The sequence below is a fragment of the Tachyglossus aculeatus genome, chromosome 5 (assembly GCF_015852505.1).
Source record: "Tachyglossus aculeatus isolate mTacAcu1 chromosome 5, mTacAcu1.pri, whole genome shotgun sequence".
NCBI lineage: Eukaryota > Metazoa > Chordata > Mammalia > Monotremata > Tachyglossidae > Tachyglossus > Tachyglossus aculeatus.
Window position 1 is genome coordinate 29,382,960 of NC_052070.1, and position 13,270 is coordinate 29,396,229.

Genomic DNA, 13,270 nt, shown 5'->3' on the forward strand with positions numbered 1-13,270 from the left:
TAAAGGGTAATCAGGTTGTCCCATGTGGGGCTCAAAGTCTTCATCCTCATTTTACAGATGAGGTAACTGAGGCACAGAGAAGTTAAGTGACTTGCCCAAGGTCACACAGCAGACAAGTGGCAGAGCTGGGATTAGAACCCATAACCTCTGACCCCCAAGCCCAGGCTCTTTCCAGTGAGCCACGTTATATATACAACACTTCCTCAAGGCTAAGCTTGAGGTAGATAATTAGATCATCTAGACTGTAAGCTCCTTGCTGGCAGGGACCATGTCTACCAACTCTGTACTCACTCCCCTAAGAGTGTAATGCAGTGCTCTGCATATAGTAAGTGTTCAATAAATATGACTGATTGATTGATCATACAGATTCTAGAGTTAAAAATCTCACTACAAGAATCTGGCCAACTCTTCCTCCACTGAATTAGATGAAGGGGAACAGAGTCTTGGGTTCTCCATGGAAATCTCTCCCGAGGTATATGGGATTCTTTCCCCAAATCTAGGCAGCCAGGGTCAGATTCTAATATCCTAAATGATACGAAAACTTCAAAGCTCATCATTAAAGATAACCTGGTAAATCTCCTTTCTTGTCTGAGACCTACAATAAGCTATTCCTCAGCAATTCTCCGAGGAACAAAATGTACAGGTGGGCTTGTAGTAGGAGATCAGTGAGAAAAGGTAGGAAGGAAGTGCTGATTGAGTCCTTCAAAGTTGATGGGAACTGTGGATCCTGACCAAGGAGATTTCTCAAACAATATAACTCAGAACTAATACCCCAGAGTCACACCTGGAGATTTCCCAGTACTCTACCAGTACTTGTACCAAGAAAATTCTATAGATGCACTATCAGAACGATTGCAGATGGAGGTGGGATGTTCTGGGAGAGATGTGTCCTTGGTATCGCTATGGGCCAAAGATGACTCGATGACATAAGATAAGAGCCCACAAGAGACAAATTTCCATGTCTGGATGGTGAATGGCTTAGGTTGTCCTTCTCCTGAAACTGTTGAAGTAATATTAGCCAGTGGTGGGCATGGCATCATTAGAGCATGTTGGTGGCTTTGATGCCTGGCAGCATCTGAATGTGAGTGGAAGCTGATGTGGGGTTCGGGGACAGGTGTTGGGGAGATCTAACGCAGTGATTGGCAGGAATCGAGATGATGATGGGAGGTGATAGTAATTATGGTATTTGTTAAGCGCTTTCTCTGTGCCAAGCAATGTACTAAGTGCTGCGGTAGATACAAGCAAATCAGGTTGGACAAAGGTGCAGTGTTGCTGGAGAAATAGCCAACTCCACAGCACTTATGTGTATATCTTTAAATCAAATATTACAAGTTACTCTAGACTGGAAGCTCATTATGGGCAGGGAATGTCTCTGCTACACCTAATAATAAATGATAATTATGATACTTTCTAAGAGCTTACTGTGTGCCAAGCGCTTGTTCTAAGCACTAAGGTAGATGCATTTTAATCAGGTTGGACACAGTCCTTGTCCCACATGGGGCTCACACTCTTAATCCCCATTTTAAGGGTAAGGTAACTGAGGCCCAGGGAAGTGAAGTGACTTGCCCAAGATCACACAGCAGACATGGCAGAGGTGGAATTAGAACCCAGGTCCTCTATCCACTAAGAAACCTGGATTCTTTACTTCTTTTTCATTGTACAGTGCTCTGCATAAAGTAAATGCTCAATAAATACCATTGATTGATTGAGGGCAACTGGAGAGAGTAAACGTCTATGCAAGAGTTTAAGCTCCTTAAAGGTAGGAATCATTTCTAATAATTTTATTGTGCTCTCCAAGTTCTTAGTACAGTATTAATTATAATAATGATTGTGGTATCTATTCGTTCATTCATTCAATTGTATTTATTGAGTATTTACTGTCTTTCAAGCACTGTACTAAGCACTGGGGTATGAACAAAATAATCAATCAATCGTATCATATTTATTGAGCGCTTACTGTGTGCAGAGCACTGTACTAAGCGCTTATGGACAGAGTCCCTGTCCCATATGGGGCTCCCAGGCTAAGTAGGAGGGAGTAGGATTTAATCCACAATTTACAGAAGAGGAAACTAAAGCACAGAGAAGTTAAGTGACTTTCTCAAAGTCACACAGCAGAGAAGTGGCAGAGATGGGATTAGAGCCTAGGTCCTCTGACTCCTAAACCCATGATCTTTCCATTAGGCCAGACTGCTTTTATAGGTATAAAATTGGTAGTATTGATTGACTGATTAATTGTGAGTTTGTGGGAGAAATAGGATCCTCGGGGGAAAGAACCAGCCAGGGCTCTGCACAGATAGCTTCACCTCAGGCCCCATCCCCACCCCAACCCGCTAATCCAAAACTTCATGGAGCCAGTCCTGCATGGCAGGGTGTTGATTAGTCAGAAACTCCACGCTGTGCTGATAGAGAGGATTGCAGGATGGTGCATCTAATGCAGTGATTTCCCCTTGTGGGTCTGAAATTTTATGGAAATAACATCTGAAATTGCAACATCCGATAATAGAACCCCCTTTGTCAAAGTGCTCATGGAGTATGAAAAGCCTTGAATTTCCAGGATGAACCTCAGAAAAACCTCTGCGCCTGCTTTTCTCCCAGTCAGTACATACCACTACAATTTGTCACGTCACAAATTCATTGATTCCTATCTCAATCGAGTCCATTATAACCTGGTTCCCTTCAAGGGGGCACCTTCAGTTCCAAGTGGGACACTCAAGATCAACTCTACTATTGATCTCGGTAAATTGAACCCCTTCCACCAGACAGTTCCTTGGGCCTCACATCACCTTTCTCCTCACTCTTCACTCCCTGACCAATCAGTGACACACTGTGTGCAGAGCACTGTACTAAGCACTTGAGAGAGTGCAATACAAGAGAGTTGGTAAACATAGGGGGCCTACGATTTAGAAGACTTTATTCCTCCTTGCTTCAAGCTACAGCTTCAGCCCTTCCCACGTACCCCACATCCACCCTCATCAACATCCACTCCAGTCAGGCTCCTGCTGAGCATGCTAGGGAGGTCAAAGGTGGTACCTTCCCTTCCCCTCCCCGTTAGGAGTCAGAGGATGTGGGTTCTATTCTCGTTAATATATTGTATTCTCTCATCCGTTCCCTCATCTGTAAAATGGGGATTAAGACTGTGAGCTCCATGTGGGGCAACCTCTTTACCTTGTATCTACCCCAGCACTTAGACCAGTGCTTGGCACATAATAAATGCTTAACAAATACCATTTTTATTATTATCACCCTCAAACTGATTCTACTTGAAGCTCCCTTCTCCCTGTCTTCTGTTTTTCTTTTAATGGTACTTACCACGCATTTAATATGTGCCTGGCCCTGTACTAAGAGATGGGGTTGATGAAGGGTAATCAAATTTAACACAGTCTCTGTCCCTGTCCCACTCCTTGTTTGACAAGGGGTTAACAGTCCCAGTCAGAGGAACAAGGATTTAATCCCCATTTTACAAACGAGGCAACTGAGTCACAGAAAAGTTAAGTGACTTGTCCACGGTCATCCAGCAGACAGGTGGTAGACCAGAATCAGAACTTGAGTCAACTTACTGTGTGCACAGCACTGTACTAAGCACTTGGGAGAATACAACATACACTCCCCGCCCCAAATGGGCATTCAGTCTAGAGGAGGAGACAGGCGTTAATATAAATAAATAAATTACAAATATGTGCATAGGTGCTGTGGGGCTGGGCGGGGGGAATGAATAAAGGGAGTAAGTCAGGGCATCACAGGAGTGAGAGAAGAGGAAAGAAGGATTTTCCACTAGGCTTACATTGTTTTCATTGAAGGACACTGCACCTCTCTGCTCTCTCCAAATTCAGGAGCGGGCAGGATGTCTGCTTAAGGAAGTTGGAGGGGAGAGAACAGTGCTGCAGAAACATTCATCAGTCAGTCAGTCTATCAATTGTATTTATTGAGTGCTTTCTGTGTGCAGAGCACTTTAGTAAGTGCTTGAGAGAATACAATAGAACAATACACAGACACAGTCTCTGACCAGGAGTTTACAGTCTAGAATAACAATCTGAGGGACACACCCCATTTGGATTTTACAACTGTGGGCCTTGTTTGACTCCAGCTCACTTAGACTCCTGTATGCCCAGAAAAATCTGAGGGTGTCCCTGGCCAAACTGCTGATTCCAGGTCTCCTACAACCTCCTTCATCCTCTGGACTCCTTCACCTCTAACTTCCATTGCTTCTTACAACCTGGTGACCTTCTTCAACCAAGACTCAGTCAGTGCCATTTACTGGGTGCAAAGCCCTGTACTAAGTACTTGGAAGAATGGAATAGAAAAAAGACAAGTAATGTATAATCTAACTGGGGAGACAAAGAGACACAAACTCTTTACAAACAGCAAGGGCAGGAGGGAGAAGCAGGAAACAATTGATAATAAGAATATTGTAGGATCAAGACATTAGAGAATAACAATAGTTAAGGTATTTATGGCTGCAGCATACTGTAGTAAGAACTTGGGAAACTTAAGTTTCCATAGATTGACCTACATCAATCAATCAATCAGTGGCATTTTTGACCACTGACTATATTTGGAGCACTTCACTAAGCTCTTGGAAGAATGCTTTCCACGTAGTAAGTGCTTAATAAATGCCATCATTATTATTACAAAATAATGGAGCTGGTAGACTAGTTCCTTTGCTGCAATGAGTTTACAGCCTAAAGATATATGCCACTTAGTCAGTAGATCATATTTATTGAACACTTACTGTGTGCAGAACACTGTAATAAGTGCTTGGGAGAGTACACTAGAACCATATAACTGACACATTCCCCACCCACAGCGAGTTTACAGTCTAGAAGGGGAGACAGACATTAATATGAATGAATGAATAAATAAATTACAAATAAGTGCTGTGGGGCTGGGATGGGGCAAAATAAAGGGCGCAAGTCAAGGTGACGTAGAAGCAGGTGGGAGAAGAGGAAAGAAGGGCTTAGTCATGGAAGTCTTCTTGGAGGAGATGTGCTTTCAGTAAAGCTTTGAAGGAGGGGGAGAGTAATTATCTGTCAGATATGAGGAGGGAGGGCATTCCAAGCCAGCAGAGGATGAGGGTAAGAGGTCAGCAGTGAGATAGATGAGATTGAGGTGGTTAGACAAGATGCCAGTGATGTATGTTTTGATATTTAGACAAGGGTTCAAGATGAGTGCACATATTTAAGTGTAAATGGGGATGTTATTGCTTATAACAGTGATGAGGAAGATTTACAGTGATGGGAAGGCTTTCTGAAGTAAGTGAGATTTCAGGAGGATTTTGATTTTACAGATGCTGCCCAGTTATTTGTTTCCCAGTTATGCTGCCCCAGTTATTTGTTGATGATGAAGATGATGATGGTGGTGGTGATGATGATGATGTTACAGTATTCCCCCATCAGCTGCTTAGAACCATTCTTTAGCTTTAATTATTGAGAAGCAGTGTGACCCAGTGGAAAGAGCACGGGTCCTGGATTCAGAGGACCTGCGTTCTAATACCGGCTCTGCCACTTGTCTGATGGCAGACCTTGGGCAAGTCACTCAACATTTCTGTACCTCAGCTACCTCATCTGTAAAGTGGCAATTAAAACTGGGAACCCTACGTGGGACAGTGACTGTGTCCAACCTGCTCCATTGCATAGTACAATGCCTGACATATAGTAAGCACTTAACAAATACCATTAAAAAAATCTAAACCTTTGCCACAGAAATGTTTCAAGGCTTACTCAACCTTGAGAAGCAGAGAGAGAGTAAAAATGAAAGCTTTAGACCTTCATCACCCAGACCATAGATGAAACCCTAAAAATTGTCATGAGTGGGAAGAAGATAATTGAATGGTTAAGCAGTTACTTACATTTACATGGAAAGACTGAAGCAATTTTATTGTCGAGCCCTGCTCCAACCCCCTAGTACTTACTTACATTTTCCTCAAAGCTGAAAATCATGGATATTTAATGTGACCATCTTAAGTTATGGATTTGATAAAGAAAGAAAAAACTGGACTATTTTCTCACATCAATGACTACAACCTTCTGAAATCCCTAGGCAGGAAATTTTGAAAATAGAAATAATATTTATTCTAAAGAAGAAGAAAAGGTCTGAAGTACCTTATCAACTCTCTGTCTTACATTGCTGGCTCTATGTTAATCAGATTAAAGCAGCCAAAGCACTGGTGGAAAGATAAAGCCGATCAATTTTGCCAAAAATGAATTACATCAGAAAGACTCAAACTTCTCTGCAATGGAAAGCATAATGAATGCAATAACTGTTTCAACAAATGCTCCACTGTGAAATTTCTACCACTTAAACATTTATCTCTTAAACCATTCAATCTCCATTCGCTGATTCAACCATTCAATTAGCCTTAATTGAGCTTCCACAAACTGCCCTGCGCTATTCAAGGTGTGATTTTGTGTCGAAAACTTGGAGTCCACTAGAACTGCAATTTTCTGTCACTGTCTTGGGAGAAAGGTGGGAGTAAAACACTGGAAGGTATTTTCCTGTGGTCTTGTTGGACTGCTTGGTTGTATAAATAGGGCAGCAAAACTAAAGGTGTCATCCCACCCAGCCTGATAACTCAGTGAACATATAAAGGGATTATTTATTCTTTTTTTTGATGGCATTTGTTATGCCCTCACTATGTGTCAGGCACTGCTCTAAGCACTGGGGTAGATACAAGGTAATCTGGTTGAGCACAGTCCATGTCCCACACGGAGGGCCCAGTCTTAATCCCCATTTTACAGATGAGGTAACTGAGGCACAGGGAAGTTAAGTGATTTGCCCAAGGTCCCACAGCAGACACATGGTGAAGTCGGGATTAGAACCCAGGTCCTTCTGACTCCCGTACCCATGCTCTATCCACTAGGCCATGCTGCTTCTCCTTGGAAACTCTCTCATCCCTGAATTTTGCATTGTAAGCCAAAATGTTCACCCCAGTTTAGTTCCTTTAGACTGTCAGTTCCTTAACCAGGGATGGAGTTTACTAACTTCTGTATTACACTCTCTCCGGCACTTAGAACAGTGCTCTGTGCAGCGTAAACATTCAATCAGTCAAGAGGTCAATATTTATTAAATGTTTACATCTTACAGAGCACCTACTAAGCTCTTGGGAGAGTACAATGCAACACATTCCCTACAGTCTAGAGGGGGAAACGTGACAAATAAAGATTGTGAGCCTCATGTGGGGCAGAGTCTGAGCCCAAACTAAATATCTCATATCAACCAGCATTTAGTATAGTGTTTGACAGATAATGAGCACTTGAGTACCATAATTATTATTATCATTATTACAGATAAGTACCTAAGTGCTGTGGGGCTGAAGATGGGGGGAAGGGGGTGGATATCAAGGGCTTAAAGGGTACAAATCTGAGTGCATAGGTGATTCAGAAGGGAGAGGGAGTAAGGGAAATGAAAGTTTAGTCAGGGAAGGCCTCTTGTAAGAGAAATGATTATAATATGATTATAAATGATTATAATAAGTCTTTGAAGGTGGGAAGAGTGGTGGTCTCTTGAATATGAAGGGAGTTCTAAGCCAGAGGGGGGACATGGGACAAGGCTCAGCCGCAAACTAGTTGAGATTGAAGTACAGGGAGTAGGTTGACGGTACAGGAGCAAAGTGTGAAGGTTGAGTTGTAGTAGGAATTCATCGAGGTAAGATAGGAGGGGGAGAGGTGATTATGTGCTATAAAGCCAACAGTAGGGAGTTTCTGTTTGATGCAAGGATGGATGGGAATCCACTGAATGTTCCTGGGGGAGTGAGGAGATGTGGACTGCAGTGGGGAGAGACAGGAGACAAGGAGGTCAGCAAGAAGGTTTATGGAGTAGTCAGGGAGGGTTATGATGTTTATAATATAATACATAGCAAAATATATACATAATATAATTATATTAATGCCTGTCTCTCACTATATTGACTCTAAGCTCAATGTGAGCAGGAAACATGTCTACCAATTCTGTATACTGTATTCTCCCAAGTACTTAGTACAGTGCTCTGCACACAGTAAGCACTCAAGAAAAAATGATTGAGTGATGAAAAGATTAATTGACATGAGAAGTGTTTGTATCAGCTTGGTAGCAGTTTGGATAGAGAGGAAAGGTGGATTTGAATAATGTTGTGAAGGTAGAACCAAAAGGATTTTGTCACAGATTAAGTATGTGAGTTGAACGAGAGATGAGTCAAGGATAATGAATGCCGATGTTACTGGCTTGTGAGGCAGGAACAATGATGGTCTGGGAAAGAAGTTAGGGGGAGGAGGATTTGGGTGGGAAGATGAGGAATTCTGCTTTGGACATGTTAAGTTTAAGGTGTCAGTAGAACATTCAAATAGAGATGTCCCGAAGGCAAGAAGAAATGTGAGAATGCAGAGGAGAGTGGTCAGAGCTGAAGAGATAGGTTTGAGAATGTAATGATAATGATGATAATAATAACAATAATAATAATAACAGTACTTGTTAAGCACTTACTATGTGACAGGTAATGTATTAAGCCCTAGGTAGATACAAGCAAGTCAGGTTGGACAAAGTCCCTATCCCACATGGGGTTCACAGTTTTACATTTTACAGATGAAGTAACTGAGGCCCAGAGAAGTTAAATGACTTGCCCAAGATCACATAGCAGACAAGTGGTAGAGTCAGATTTAGAACCCAGGTCTTTCTGTCTCCCAGGCCCGGTATCTATTCACTAGGCATCACGGCTTCCCAATCATCCACATAGAGAAAGTAATGGAAACCGTGGTGTGAATGAGATCTCCTAGGGAGTACCTGTTGACGGAGAATAGAAGGGGATCCAGAACAGCCTTGAGGAACTCCCACAGTTAGAGCACGGGAGGCAGAGGAAGAATCTGCCAAAGAGACTGAGAAGGAATAGCCAGAGAGATAGGAAGAGAACCAGGAGAGGACAGTGTCAGTGAAGCCATGGTTAAAGAGTATTACAAGGAGAAGGGGGTGCTGCATGGTGTCAAAGGCATCCGATAAATTGAGGAGGATTAGGATGGATTAGAGGCCACTGGATTTGGCAAGGAGAAGGTCAGTGGTGACAATGGAAAGGGCTATTTCTGTGGAGTAAAGTGAGTCGAAGCCATATTAGCTAAGATCAAGGAGAGAATTGGTGGCATCAAGAGTGCTTGGAAACTTCAGTGGAGTTAGTAGACAGGATCCCTGCCCTCTTGGACCTTAAAATATAGTGAGGAAGACAGACCATACAATAAATTACAAGTAGCAGGAAGCAACAGGAAGCAATATGCACAGAAGTGCAACGCTGAAGGATTTGAGTTCCTAGATACTTAGGTGATGCTGTAGGGGGTGAAAGAGTGTGGGAAGAGAATAGATCAATCATGGAAAGCCTCCTGGAGATGTGATTTCAAAAGGGCCTTGAAGATGAGGACTGAGGTGGATTGCCAGATGTGAAGGGGGAGAGACAGCAGAGGGGAGGGTGTGACAGGTCAGCAGTGAAACAGATGAGAACCAGCACAGTGAATAATTTAGCAGAAGATTTAAGCAACTGAGGTGAGGTGTAGTGAGAAAGGATCATGGATAAGTATGGGAGACCCACAACACGCATCCCATATGTATATATGTACATACCTATAATTATATTTATTTATATTGATGCCTGTTTACTTGTTTTGATGTCTGCTTCCCCCCTTCTAGACTGTAAGCCCGGTGTGGGCAGGGATTGTCTCTCTTTATTGCTGAATTGTACTTTCCAAGTGCTTAGTACAGTGCTCTGCACACAGTAAGCACTCAATTAATGTGATTGAATGAATTGAATGAATGAATGATTAGGAAGCAGAGGAGCTAATAGAAAGAGTGCAGGCCTGTGAGTCAGAGAATGTGGGTTCTAATCCCAGTTCTGCCACTAAACTGCTATGAGATCTTGGCCAAGTCACTTAACTTTGTGCCTCAGTTACTTCATCTGTAAAAGGGGGATTAAATATCGGTTCTCCCTCTCAGACTGTGACCCCAATTTGAGGCATAGATTGGGTTTGACATGATTAATTTGAATCTACCTCAACACTTTGTACTCAACACTTAGGCATTATATTATTATTATGATTTTTTTTTTACCTTAAAGAATTATTATTCTTTGCCTTTCTGCTTGATGCTTTAAGGAATACATAATCATTTTGAGGCTTTGAGGCTTTTGAGGAGTGGGGAAACATGCAAAGGCTGAGAGGGAGAACATGAGTGAAGTTATAAAATTAAGAGGAACATCAAATTGTTATTCACCAAAAACCACAGCGACAAATCCTCTTTTCTTCCTATCTCTAATTTATTTTAGTATTTTTCCCCCTTGCTAGATTGGCTGTTCTTGAGAGTAAAAATCATGTCTTCTAACTCTTGCACTCTCTCAAGTGCTTAGTACATTGCTCTGCACGTAGTAAGCACTCCCCCACCTCACCTCCCTGTATTTCCCTGTATCCACCCCGCATGTCCCTGTAGTCCAAATCTATTTTTGTAAACTGTATCTTTTCTCCTCATTCAGAGACAATAATGATCGAGGGATTTGCTTAGCGTTTACTATGTGCCAAGCATTGTGTGAAGTGCTGGGATAGAGACAATGTAGGCAGAAGGGACAGCCTCTGTGCCATACCTCTGCCTCAAACAAAAACTCCTCACCTTTGGCTTTAAAACACTTAATCACCTTGCTCCCTCCTACCTCATCTCACTTCTCTCCTACTGTAACCCAACCCACACACACTTCGTTCCTCGGATGCTAGCCTTCTCGCTGTACCTCGATCTCATCTATCTCACTGCCGACCTCTCACCTACATCTTACCTCTGTCCTGGAATGCCTTCTTTCCTCATATCAGACAGATCATTGCTCTCTCCACTTCAAAGCCTTATTGAAGGCACATCTCCTCCAAGAAGCCTTCCCTGACTAAGCCCTTCTCTCCTCTTCTCCCACTCCCTTCAGGGCTGCTTTTCCTTGCTCGTTCATTATTCCTCCCTCCCATACCCATAGCGCATATATTCATATCTGTATAAATCTGTAATCTATTCATTTATTTATTTATCTGTTTATTTATTTATATTAATGTCTATCTTCCCCTCCAGTCTGTAAGCTTGTTATGGGCAAGAATGTGTCTGTTGTTATACTGTACTCTCCCAAGTGCTTAGTGCAGTGCTTTGCACACAGTAAGCACTCCGTAAATACAATCAAATGAATGAATGAACACAGGACTCAGTCTTAGGGAGAGGGAGAACGGACACATTATTCCCATTTTACAGCTCAATTAATGAATCAATCTATCAGATTTATTAAGCACTTACTGTGTTCAGAGCACTGTATCAAGTGTTTGGGAGAGCACAATATAACAATAGAACAGGGATGGTAGACATGTTCCCTGCCCACAGGGAGCATGCAGTCCAGAGGGAAACTGATGAGGAAACAGATGAGGAGGCTAAGTCAGAGAAAAGTAAGAGGCTTGCCATACAGAAGACAAGTGGAGGAGTAGGGATTAGAACCCATGTCCTCTAACTACCAGTCCCGTACCCTTTCCACTAGGCCACATTGCTTTTCAGCTATGTGCTCTTTCCATTAGGCCACACTGTCTCCCAATCGCCTTGACAGGAAAGTACAGGCAAGCATGCCAAGTGGGAAGAGAACTGAAGCAAAAAGAAAATTAAGATCCTGCCATCTCCAGTGTGGACCAAGAGGTTTACTGGGCTGAACAAGGAGGAGGACCAGAGGCTAACGAATTATGACTTGACCGCATTAGCATTTTAGTCAGTGTTCCTTAGACTTTCGGGTATGAGCCATTCCTACAACACCTACACTTGGTGCAGGGCTGCTGCAAAGTATGTCCGAAAATCCTAGGCTGGAAAACTCTTGGCTTCCTGCCCAGAGAATCTGTCTTTCCTTACCCCTTCATGACCCCAAATTAGTTCTAAAAGGCTTTTGGGAGAGGTGAGTGGCAATAGCTGGTCAACTGAATGTCCGCATCACCCCGCTCTGCTCTGCCTCTGGGCAGGGAATGCGTCTGTTTATTGTTAGGTGGTACTGTCCCAAGTGCTTAGTATAGTGCTCTGCACACAGTAAGTGCTGAATAAATCTGATTGAATGAAGGAATAAATGAAAATACCAGAGTCCTGGAGGGCTACAGGGAGGAATTTACGCAAGGAAACAATGAAATAAATGCTGCTTAATCCTGCAAGTTTTTTATTGTATTTGTTAAGCACTTACTATGTGCCAGGTAGTGTATAAGCCCTGGAGTAGATACAAACTAATCAAGTAGGATGCAGTCCATGTCCCACATGGGGCTCACAGTCTTAACAATCATTTTACAGGGGAGGTAACTGAGGCCCAGAGAAGTTAAGGGACTTGCCTAAGGTCACAGAGAAGAAAAGTGACAAAACGAGAATTAGGACTCAGGTTCTCTCTCTCCCAGGCCCATGCTCTAACCACTTGGACAGGCTGTTTTTCTGGATCTCCTTTACTGAGTCTCACCTGACTTCCCTCCTCCCCACCCACCACCTGCTTCCCCCAGCCCTCTCTCAGGACCCTGTCAATCTTAAAATCCCAACCCCATTTCTGCCTCTGTACACCTTTTGCAATAGAGAATCAGGGTGTCCTCTTGGATAGACCATGGAACTCGGAGTCAGGGGACCTGGATTCTAATTCAGGATCCTACACTTATCTGCTGTGTGACCTCGGGCAAGTCACTTAACTTCTCCGTGCCTCAGTTGCCTCATCTGTAAAATGGGGATTAAGATTACTGTTTACTTGTTTTGTTTTGTTGTCTGTCTCCCCATTCTAGACTGTGACCCCATTGTTGGGTAGGGACCATCTCTATATGTTGCCAATTTGTACTTCCCAAGTGCTTAGTACAGTGTTCTGAACCCAGTAAGCACTCAATAAATATGAATGAATGAATGAATAAATGAATGAATAAATGAATGAATAAATGAATGACTATGAGCCCCATGTGGGACCCGGGCTGTGTCCAATCCGATTAGCTTGTATCTACTCCAGCATTTAGTACAGTGTCTGGCACATAGTAAGTGTTTAACAAATACCATTAAAACAAACAAACTTTGCACCATTGACCATTGGTTCCAAGCACTGGATCCCCTGCCTGAACTGGAGAAAGAAAATATAATTCCAAATTAAACTCAAAACTAAACACAGACCAAAACCACTGGGGTGCATGTGTCACCAGGAAAATATCCAGATGCATTGCCAGGTGGCAACAATTGACCTTATCTCTTTAAAAGAAAGATGAACAGAGTTCTCATCTTAAAACTCTGTAATCTATAAAACATAAACAGACTTCAGGGG